At 44.8% G+C, this 12,275-nt stretch overlaps 1 protein-coding gene across 4 annotated transcripts in view; it reads right to left on the bottom strand.

The window, feature by feature from the left end:
- Window positions 1–12,275, bottom strand: part of LOC121458901 (serine/threonine-protein kinase PAK 1) — a 79,439-nt gene that overhangs the window by 50,853 nt on the left and 16,311 nt on the right. For 2 of the 4 annotated variants that reach the window (XM_041668273.1, XM_041668274.1), the window contains exon 1: window positions 1,726–1,917. The exons of the other annotated variants lie outside the window; for them this stretch is intronic. The gene's annotated coding sequence lies outside the window, so the exon portion shown is untranslated. Of the gene's footprint in view, window positions 1–1,725; window positions 1,918–12,275 lie in introns of those variants that run through there. 4 annotated transcript variants of the gene reach the window in all.

The following is a 12,275-nucleotide window of genomic DNA, read 5'->3' as shown; positions in this document are numbered from 1 at the left end:
ACAACCACCCTTACCCCCAAATAACCTCTATCTTGATGTCAAGACCACCTTCCTCTTCAAAAGAACACTCTCTTGCCCCCCAAAACTCCACCTTCTGCTCTTCCCCCCATTGTGCTATTCTCTCTCTCTCTCTCTCTCTCTCTCTCACACACACACACACACACACACACACACACAGAGAGAGAGAGAGAGAGAGAGAGAGAGAGAGAGAGAGAGATAGATCAACCTTCCTTCCTTCAAGGCAGCAGTACCTCTGGGCTGCCAGCTGGTAACTGGCTCTCCCCCAACTCCTCATGGAAATGCGGACTTGGTAAAGTCTCTTATCTAGCTGTATTTGTACTGGTGCTCCAGCCTTCAAGCTCTTGACTTTCTCCTGTGCTTTTTCCCTACTCTGGACTCAAGGAAAAGGACGGATGGGGAATAAAACCAGGAAGAAGGATTGATTTTTGGGAGGCACCAAAACACAGCCTGAGGGACGTGTAAGGAGGGAGCCTGGCACTCAAAGAAAACAGAGTGTAAGTGAAAAACAAGGAAACTAGATAGAATGTTTCAACCTCAGGACCATCACAGCAAACCTGCGACCACCAAGAAAGCAGTCAGAAATTCTAAAAGGAAAACAGAAGAGGCCTAACCAAGACGGAGAGGACCGGGGGGAGAAAAGAGACGACCACAACAACAACAAAACCAGAAACAATTGGTTAAGGAGGGGAGGAGATGGAGAAGTAGAAGGCATGAGGACAAGGACAGGAAGAAAGGAAGATGGTGGGGTAGGAAAACAGGTGAGGGACAAGCAAGGAAAAACGACCAGGAGGAAGGGGAAGGAGAGGGAGGCCTGCCAGAGGAAATGCATAGCATTTTTGAAACTGAGATGAGAAAAAAGGTCCAAAATAATCAAGGTATGCTAGTATTTGTATTTCTTGATGCCAAACAACAGAGGAAGGAATTACAGTGATTAAGACATTATACAATCTCATGGTCTGTCATTTACTTAGCAGATCAATAGCAGGGCTCCAGAGAAGACAGCCTAGTTACAGCAATGGTCTGATCACCAAAGAACTGGCCAATTCAGAGTAAAATAGGAATATTTTACCTGTTTATTTTCAACCCCACCTCCCTACAGTCACCATACCTACATTTGCCCCCAACATGAGCATTCCCAGCCAGTCTGGCCCTGAAGTCACTGCTTCTAATCAGACCAGGAAAATGCACACAGACCAGCAAAATGCTGGCTCCCTGTCCCTGTCTGGTTCACCTTTCCAGGGCAATCTGACAGCCTAGGAAAGCCGCAGTTTCTGACAAACAAGGAAACTGAGGCTCACTGAGGCTGCCTCAACAGGAACAGCTCCAGGGTCTCCTATCTCCACCGCTTCTCCCACCAGGGAACAGCACCTCTGGTCTCAGTAAGCCGGCAGCTAAACCAACAGGCCACCGAGCAGAAGCATGCTCACAAAGGAGAGGAGCCCCTGAGGCACACAGTTCCCCAAAAATCCAGCTTCCCCTTCATAAACCTTCCCCAGCCAGATCTCTAATTCCAACACAGGCCTAGCCCTGAGTGGGCTTATGGTATCGCAAGGTTCCACCCTCGGGCCCTTCCCTCATTAAGAGTCCCTTAAGGTAAAGGCAATATAATGTTCTTCCCATTCTGCCCCGGAAGGCGGCAGGACACCCCCTCCACCTATCCTGCCTCAGCCTAGCTGTGCCAGGCCCAGAAAAGACCAGCATTACCTGGCAGGGAGTGCGGGGCCCAGCATCTCTGATGATCCTGTGTATCTGTCGCAGAGCCGCACCTCTCCCCGCTCAGCAGTTGGGACAAAGCCCAGGCTGAACCAGCCCGACAGGCTGGATTCTGCTGTTCGCAGCAGCGCAGCCACCCAGCTTCGGAGCAGCAGCACACTCGGCCCCCTCGCAGGGCGGCAGCAAGACGGAGTGGCTCGGTGAAGGGGCGGGGAGGGAGGAACAGAGAGAGGGAGGGGAAGGGGGCGGGGAGAGCGCTGCCTCCTCCCCCTTCTTTCTGAAGAGGCGCTGGTGGGCGGGAAATAGCAGCGTTCCCACCATTCTGGTTGTCTCTGCCGGTCTCCCAGCTCAGGCTCCAACAAGAGGTGCCAGGCAGGCTTTCTAGAGCCGCCAGAGTCCTCCTGAGCCCAAGGGTCAGGATGAAAACAGGAGGTCCTCTGCGCCTCAGTTTTGCAGCCAGGTACTGAGGGAGTCTGGGAGTCCTTCCTGGACCTTCTCAAATGGAGTCAAGATTCAATCCGACTAGAGTGGATGGGGAATGCATCTCTTACCCTGACTCTCTAAAACGTGTCCCCTAAAGATACTAGGTGGCCTTATACCCTCCGCTCCTTTGAACAACCTCAGCAACAGCTACCATTTCTTAAGGACATCTACTGCATGTGGCCCGGTACTTTACAAACCTTAATTCATGGGTGTCAGAACTGGGTCCTAGAAGAATATGCTCTCCAAATTTCTTAAGGACCTGCTAGATACCAGTCAGTATCTGAACTGCCACCTCCCAATAAAAGGTGCCTGCTAAAGACTAAAATGATAAAAAAAAATCTACCTTCCCATTATTTCCCAGTGCTCCCCAGGGGACGGTATCTCTCACCCCACTCACCCAACTTATCCCTTTTCTCCGAGGTGTATGAGTGGAGACAAGTTATGCAGACGATCTCTTCCAGGTCATAACTCATGAGTTTAAACGTTTTAAGTCATTTGCTCTCTTTATGTGGTATGGGAGATGACACATGAGTATCACAGCATGCACGCAGAGGTAAGAGGAGAACGCATGGGAACCAATGCTCTTCTACCATGCAGGTCCTAGGGACCAAACCTGGGTTGTCGGGCTTGGTGACACGTGCCTCGCCTCACTGAGCCACCTCACCTGCTCGGGAAAAACAGAACAACGAAAGTTGACAACTTAAAAAGATCCCTGGTCAATGGAAAAGAGTATGGACAAGAAGAGAGTGAACAGAGTCTTTTAGAGCTTCAGGCAACAGAGAGGAGACAGGACTAATTTATTCGGATGTCTAGGATGAAAAGAAATAATGCATTCCGAAGACACTGCCTGAAAGCAGGGCAGACAGAACTAACTCTTCCTCCTGTGTTAGCTAGGTTCCACATGCACACCGTGACACACGCACACCGTGACACACGCACACCGTGACACACGCACACCATGACACATGCAACACACACATGCACACCGTGACACACGCACACGCACACCGTGACACATGCACACCGTGAAACACGCACACCGTGACACACGCACACCGTGACACATGCACACCGTGACACATGCAACACACACATGCACACCGTGACACACGCACACCGTGACACACGCACACCGTGACACACGCACACCGTGACACATGCACACAACACACACGCACACCGTGACACACGCACACCGTGACACATGCACACCGTGACACATGCACACAACACACACATGCACACGCACTGAAGACATGGCTCGGTGGTTCTCAGCACATGTTGCTCTGGAAGAGGATAGGTCCCCAGCACCTATATGGTGGCTCACCATCATCTCTAACCCCAGTTCCGAGAGATCTGACCCCCACTCTCTGTTGTTGTTACATATTTTGTTAATGTGTCTAATTTGGTTTAGTTCTGTAAAACAGTGTGCCAATCCAAGCTGCTTTGGAACTCAGTTTATGGATCTTAGGAGGCCCCTGAACCCTGATAAATTCTGTCTCAGCCTCCTAAATGCTGGAGACAGTTATGCAACCACTATGCAAGCTTAAAGTGGTTTTAAGATGGTCATTCACGGGCCAGAAGGTGGTGGTGCTTGCCTTTAATCTCAGCACTTGGGAGGCGGCAAGCAGATCTCTGTAACTTTGAGGCCAGCTAGTTCCAGGATAGGTAGGGGTTTTACACAGAGAAACCCTGTCTCAAAAAGCCAAAAAGGTGGCCATTCACCTTCGTACACTGCCCATTCTAATTTATATAGGTTGAATGATAGAAAGGGCCTATAAAATGTCTATAGTATAATGCAGGGCCTGCCTCCCAGCTCGCAAATAAATACACAGAGACTTATTCTTACTTATGAATGCCAGGCCTTAGCTTGGCTTGCTTCTATCCAGCTTTTCTAACTTATATTATCCTATTTCTCTTTAACTACATTTTGCCTCTGAACTTTTTACCTTTATTTATTCTATATATCTTTCCTTCCTCCTTACTCTGTGCCTGGCGGGGTGGTTGGCCCTGGTGCTCTCTCTTTTTCTCACTCCTCCCTCCTCTCTAGAGCTCTCCGATTCTCCCTGCCTGGCAGCCCCACCTATTTCTCTCTCCTGTTTAACTATTGGCCGTTAGGTTCTTTATTAGACCAATCAGGTGTTTTAGGCAGGCAAAGTAACACATCTTTGCAGAATTAAACAAATACAACATAAGAGAACGCGACACATCTTTGCGTCATTAAACAAATATCCCACCACATAAACGAATGTAACACATCTTCGACTAATATTCCACAACACTTGATCTTGATTTAGCAATGGTTTTTTAGATACATTATCAAACACACAACTCATTTAAGAAAAACTAGATGAGTTGAATTTGATTAAAAGAGAAATCTATTCTTCAAAAGACAATATTTAAAAAATGAAAAAACACAGACAAGGAAAAGTTATTTTCAAAATTTATGTACATATGCAAAGTACATAAAGGATTTGTACCCAAAATACACAAAGAATTCTTAAAATTTAGCAATGAGAAAATAATCAAATCAAAACAATGGGGAAGCAGCTGGGGACTGCAGCTCACTGGTAGAACACTGGACTGAAATGGGGAAGCAGCTGGGACTGCAGCTCACTGGTAGAACACTGGACTGAAATGGGGAAGCAGCTGGGGACTGCAGCTCACTGGTAGAACACTGGACTGAAATGGGGAAGCAGTTGGGACTGCAGCTCACTGGTAGAACACTGGACTGAAATGGGGAAGCAGTTGGGACTGCAGCTCACTGGTAGAACACTTGACTGAAATGGGGAAGCAGTTGGGACTGCAGCTCACTGGTAGAACACTTGACTGAAATGGGGAAGCAGTTGGGACTGCAGCTCACTGGTAGAACACTTGACTGAAATGGGGAAGCAGTTGGGACTGCAGCTCACTGGTAGAACACTTGACTGAAATGGGGAAGCAGTTGGGACTGCAGCTCACTGGTAGAACACTTGACTGAAATGGGGAAGCAGTTGGGACTGCAGCTCACTGGTAGAACACTGGACTGAAATGGGGAAGCAGTTGGGACTGCAGCTCACTGGTAGAACACTGGACTGAAATGGGGAAGCAGTTGGGACCGCAGCTCACTGGTAGAACACTTGGCTGAAATGCACAGGCCCTAGGTTCAGTCACCGGGTGTGTTAGGGGGGAGTGGGGTGGAGAGCCACCAACTGTGGAGCTGAGGTTGAACTGCCAATATTGTATGACCAGAGAGATGGGTCAGTGGGTTAAGAAAAAATGGCTGCTGAAGCCTGACGATTTAAGTTCAATTCCCAGAATGCACTTAAATGTAGGAGAGAGCCTGACTCCACAAAACTGTTCTCCAACTTGTACATGCACACAATGACAAGTGCACACCACAGCAATAAATAATAAACAAAGAGGTGGGTAGGTAGGTGATTAATAAATAAATGAGAACAAATGGCTGGGGTTCTTAGTGTGCTGACCGGGCACTTAGGAAGCTGGAGCAGGTGGATCGTGAGTTCTAACACAACTTAGGCTACATGGTAAGGCACTATCTTAAAAAGCAGGTAGAGGCAAAATATTTGAACAAAAGGTTTACCAAGACAACAATCATGCAAAAACATACTCAACATTGCAAGCCATTAGGGAACTGCAAATTTAAACAATGATGTGATACCACGATTAGTTCCTACCTACGACAAGGCTAACGCCCCAGTACTGACAGTAATGTTGAAAATGTCGGGAAACAACAGAAACTTATTTCATTGCTGCTGAAACACAGTCGTCTCATTGTAGAAGACGACTTGGCAGTTTCTGACAAAGCTAAATATAAGCTCGGTAAGCAATTCAGCAACTGAACAGCTAGGTATTTACCTAAATGAAAATAATCGGTTATAGCTCATCCAAAAAGCTCCCCCTTGTACATACAACAGTTCCAAAATGGAAGCAATCAACACATATTAGTACATGAATAAACTATAATAAATCCACACAATAGCATACGCAAAAAAGAAACTAACAAGCTACCAAGGGACATGGCAAAACCTTACATGTAGGTTGCTAAGTGAAAAGAAGCCATTCAGAAAAAGGGCTGCATTTTTCCAACTACATGGTGTCTTGAAAAAGGCAAACTACAAAAACAGTAAAAGTGTAGGAAGAGAAAGCTTAACAAATAGATACGTAACGCATGGGATGTTTCTAGAATAAAGAGTCTCACACCACTATAATAATAAATACATGGTATTACGTACGTTTCAAAACCTACAAAACGACTAATTCAAACTACAGACTTCAGTCAACAATAATGTATTCAATACTGGTTCCGTCAATTGTACTGGATCAATGAATGTTTGGCCCAGTTTTTTAATAGATCTATAACTGCACTGAAAATGATCAGAAAAGAGAAAGCATTAAGGAAAAAACAAAGACACAGATAAGATGTGCTTTCTTTTCAGCAAAGCTCATGAGACATAAACTGGCAAATTGCTGCAGTATCTAAATACTTCTCAGTTTCCATGCTTATCTGACTACAGACCGTGAACAGTGCCAACTATACTTTGAGTGGTGGTGGTCTAGGGCAGCCTCCACTAAACACAGCTGTCTGCATAACCCAAGGAATTACTCTTAAATACAATCTGCTCGTCACAGTGCTACTACTCTCCTTATACCTAGTACTTCTACTAACTAAGAGCTACATGAAAGTAATAGCCACCGCGATGCCTTTGGACAGAGTGGCACTTAGGCAGCCCACAGCACCACGTGCATAAGATCAGCATCGCGCTAAGTCCCCTTCAGCCCATATGCTGCCGTTTCTTTGAGACTTAAAGTGCAGAATTTAACAGTCCTCTTAAACTTCATCCTTCAACTCCAGGGCATCTATTCAGTGTGTAGTAGAGCATACTGGCTTTCCCTTCTAGACACGGCCATCTGCAAATCTACAAAAATATTAATTATGCAGTTTTTTAAAATATTTATTAAACGTTCATCATGAATTCTTTTTGTCTCTCTGAAGTACTGGGAAATGAACTCAAGGCTCTCAGACCCGATGCCAAACAAGCCTTTTACCAAAGAAATACACCTCTATTCCTTCTCTTTATGTTTCTTCCTTTTTTCTGTGTTTTGTTTTTTTTTTGGGTGTTTTTTGTTTGTTTGGTTGGTTCGTTTTTTGAGACAGGGTTTCTCTGTTACAGGATGACACCAAGTTTTCCAGGCTATCTTTGAGCTCACTCTTTAGCTCAGGAAAGCCTTGAAACTGTGCTTCCTCTGCCTCAACCTCCCCCATAGCTAGGATGACATACCTGGACCACCAGGCCCACGTCCATCAAGTGCTCTTGCATGTTCTAGATTTTAGAGATAAAAAATGGTGAAGAAATTACCTATATCTACAGGAAATCACCAACAGAGGTCAACATATGTAGGATAACTGAAAAGTAATCCAGGTAACATCACACACCTGTTATCCCTGCAAACAAACAATTTTGGAGGTGGAGGTAAGAGGATGTGTAATTCAAAGTGATCCTCAGCTACAAGCAAGTTAGGCCAGCCTGAGCTATATGAGACTGTATCTTCACAGAAAAGAAGAGAGGGGAGGGGAAGAGAGGGGAGGGGGCAAGACAGCCAGGCATGGTGGCATGGTAAGATACTACTTTAATCCCAGCACTCAGAAGACAGAAACAGGAGGATCTCTGGGTCTACATAGTGAGTTCCAGGCCAGCAAGGACTGCACATTTACAATGTGCACACAAAAACAACCACAAACACACAAATAGACTGAAATTTGGTATACTAGACAACTAAATATGTAGAATGAAATAGAAGAAACAAAAATGTCTATCACATAGTACGGAAAGACCAAATTCAGGTATCTTCTGTTTAGCCTTCAATTGTGGAAAATCATCTGTCAGAAGCTCTGTTTGTATACCTAACCAGCACAGGCAATCCAACGTCACCATCGCCCCCCTTCACTCTGTCCCCTCTCACTTTCAGGACTGATATAAGAAACTTGGCTCCCTTCCCATAAAGACTAGGAGGAAAGGGGAAGTTATGTAATTACATTTTAATTTTTAAAAATAAGAAGAAATTAAAATACTTACTGACCCTTAAAAAAAACAACAACAACAACATTGGCTCTCTCTGATGCCACACCGACGTGCGGAACTAGGCACGCTGATGACACGCCAAGAGTTTGTTACTGAGGACTGACAACCGTTTAGATCAAAGAGGAGGACAGGCGCAGCCAGGGGTGGAGGAGCGCCTACGATCACTGGTCAACGGTACAGAGTGACCAGAGCGACATCTCGTCTCCACAACAGTAACAAAGGAAGGGGAAAGCAGAACTGGATGAGGAGAAGGGAATTTAGAGATGAGGCTCTATGTTTGAAACACAAATTAAATCAACCAGATAACAGACAACTTACTGAAATCTACCTAACGTCCTCACATTTATGATATATCCCTTTGATTTACAAAGTAAATAATTGACAGGTTATAAACTGTGGACCTTGGACAGCAATGTTTTGTCTGTGAAGTCTTCTTAGACCTAACTGGGCCCTTTTTTAGGCATATAAGCATAGACCACCTGCTAACTCTACTATAAAAGCAAACAAGCAATAATTCTAACTCGGAAACCTGGCTTTGTTTAGAAACTAAAACTTTTAATTTACCTATGTATGTACTTAACCGGTGCCTATGATGACTGGAGTAGCTGCAGAATTTGAATTGGTTTTCTCTTACAACCACAAACAATATTAAACACTGCTGGATGGAAATTATGCTCTTCTAATACCACAACTAAATGTACGCGGAAGTCAGTCAGCAACAGTGTATAAAATAACCATGTAATGTGCTGTTCTTTCTTGAAGTAATTGGACGGCAAGGCCCACTAAGGAGACTTTCTAAAATGAGATAAGAGTATAAAATAAATAACGGTTTTCAAAATACTTGAGCTTACAAAATAGTATGGAAACACAAGACCAAAAAATAAATCACACTACCAACTTTAAAGCTGCATTATAAAACTGTGCATGGGGGCACGTGTCTAGAATCCCAGCAATCAGGAGGTTATGTGGTGGCACACAACTGTAATCCTAACACATGGAGGCTGTGGAGGCAGGAGGACCATCAGGAACACCCTTGGCTATACAGTCAGTCTGGGATCAGACTCAGATTCAAAAATCTGTATCAATAAATAAAACAAGCAAGAAGAGACAAATGAAAAAAGTAAAATCTATTTGGCAGCAGTCAGTCACAAAGCCACGTAAATTAAACTATATTTGCAACAGAGCCAAGAACTGAAAAGGGAAACACAAGCTTCATCTGGAGAAGTGAGTTCTCGGACAACCAGAGCTGCAACACAGGGAAACCCTGTCTTGAAAAGGAGAGAAAAAGGGAGAGAGAGAAAGAGGGAGGAGGAGAGGGAGGGAGGGAGGGAGGGAGGGAGGGAGGGAGGGAGGGACGGCGAGAGCTACCAAAATAGTCATTCGGACTTACTAAGAGTCTTTGTTAATACTTTTTCTCAGCTCTTGGTTAAAAAGACACTTCATCTCTTCTTTTAATACGTAGTCTACCCCCAGCCCAGAAGTTGGCGACTCTGGTAAAACACGGACACCATCAAGTGTATCATGTGGAATGATACAGACCCCACCCCGCAGTGACACACCTCCTCCAACAAAGCCACACATACTTCAAAAAGGCCACACCTTCAATAATGCCACTTCCTATAAATTGTGGGGGCCATTTTCATTCAAACCGCCACACAGGTTCTTGTTATGTAGCCTAAACTGATATTAAACACTCAATCCTCCACTTCTCAGGTGCTGGGATTACAGGCATGCTCCTCCAGTTAGTCAACAGAACACGCCCTTCACATTTAATTTTGATCTTTCACAAGTTGTATGTAACATGGTATATCTTGTGCTGTCCCAAGGCAACATGGGATCGCAAGAATAAGCAGCTGATACGATACAGCACACTGTGATGCTAAGCTATTATGTGCAGTAGGTTTGATGCATTAAATGTACTTTTTTCTGTATAACAGTTCTGGTTGTCCTAGAACCTGTTGTGGAGACCAGATAGGCCTCAAACTCACAGAGATCCACCTGCCTCTGCCTCCCAAGTGCTGGGATGAAAGGTGTGCGCCGTGATCACCTGTCTAAATGTACTTTTAATTTACAATGCTTTCTGTACAGAATGGCTTCATGGTGGAGCATGCCTATAAAAACCCAATACTCAGGAGGCAGAGGCAGGAGGAGCAAGAGCTCAAAGTCATCCGGCTACAGGAGTTTGCAAACTTCTCTACATGATGCCCTGCCTCAAAAAGCAAACAACAAAGACAAAGGGAAGAAGGAGAGAAGGAGCTCTCAGATGGCTACTGCTTAGAAAACCTGAGAACCTGAGCTCAGGATCCCCAGGACTCACAAGAGAGAGGATGGATACAGTATCATGATATGGGAGCGTACGCATCTGTAATCCCAGCATGCACCAACAGGAAATGAGAGACAAGGGAATTCCCAGAAGCTCACTAGCCAGCTAACCGGTCCTGCGCAACAGTAAAAGGAGAGACCATGTCTCAAAACAAGGTGCAATGGGGACCGACCTCCACAGCATGCAACGTACAACGCGCACACGTGTGCACACAAGCACGCAACATACATACACACATGCACGCGCACACACGCACACATACATACACACATAAACACAATTTGATGGCTCCATGGTGGCACACGCCCATCATATTACGTTGAAGAGCATCTATGCTCTCTCCCCAGCCTCCCCCAAGGTTTAATGTGATAATAAGACACAGTTACAGCCAGGATGCTTTTTAAGAATTCAAAGGAAATGGTCACTTTTAACTGTAAAATAGGACATAGAAATAAATGGTGCTGGCTCCTCCTTTCCTCATTCTGCCTCTCCCTCGTCCTTCCTTCCTCAAATGTGGCATTCCAGTCCCCAGACTGTTAGTCAAGACCTCACAGCACAAGGAAGGCCTAAGGCAAATGCTCCAACGTTAGCTGAGTGAAGAAAGACAAAACACCTGGTTCCCAAACGCTAGCGCATCACCACCCACGCCAGCCACCAGCCACCTCCTCCTTGAGTAGAGAAATCTAAATTTTAAATTTCAGATTGCTGTCAGGTTCCCTACTCCACACAGCTGGAAATGCTGCTGATATAAAGCTACAGAGCACAGAAAAATCACGAGAAAAGATTACTGTAAGTAGTCAGAAACACCGATTCCTTACTAACCACTGTCCCCTTACTTATTATGGTCATTACTGTTTGCAGCCAGTGGTCTCTAACATACGTGAAACCCTGTTTCTACTGCTAAATTACAGAGGCTATGAATAGATATGAAAGCACTAATAAGCACACTTCATAAATTTTATATTCCCAATAAGTCCTTTAAACAAAACATTAAAAAAGTAAACATTAACACCTATTTTTAAAATGACTTTCATATAAATATGCATATAAAACACACACACAACACATTACTCAGATAATAAAAATAAAACTGTAGCATACCACCAACATCCCATGCTAAAAGCCGCCATTACAGTTCAGGGCCATTTTGCTCTGATGAAACTGGCAGTCAAACACTCATTGTTTGATAAAAACAGTATTTGTTAAGAGACAAAATTATCTTGTTTCTGCAAGAGGTCAAACATTTTAGGATTGAAGGTTCTGTCATCTCTGTCTCAACCACTCAACTCTACTTCCTTAGCATAAAGATCACTGACAATGCACAAATGAACAACGTAGCTGTCATCCAATAGAACTTTTATTACAAACGAGGTAACATGTCAGACGTGTCCCAGAGGCAGCAGCCTAGGACTCTAAGGATTAGGCCTAGACGACTGAGTAGAAAATGAACTAATACTGGGTGTCTCACAAGCAACGGAAATGAAGAGAGAAAGGGGCTGGAGGCTAAACTTCAGGACAAAGCACAAAGCTACACTGAAGATCTAGACCAACGGAGAAATGGTTGAGGCACTGCAGCGCACTGGATGCGAGAACAGGCATCACAGCTCCCTCTTCACTACAACAGCCAGCACTAACACCAGAAGAGCAACCTC

This window comes from Microtus oregoni, unplaced genomic scaffold, assembly GCF_018167655.1.
Source record: "Microtus oregoni isolate MIOR12 unplaced genomic scaffold, Mior012 000018F_ref0000195, whole genome shotgun sequence".
In the NCBI taxonomy this organism is placed as follows: domain Eukaryota; kingdom Metazoa; phylum Chordata; class Mammalia; order Rodentia; family Cricetidae; genus Microtus; species Microtus oregoni.
Note: the sequence above shows the minus strand (reverse complement) of the source record. Positions and strands in the feature narration are given on the sequence as shown.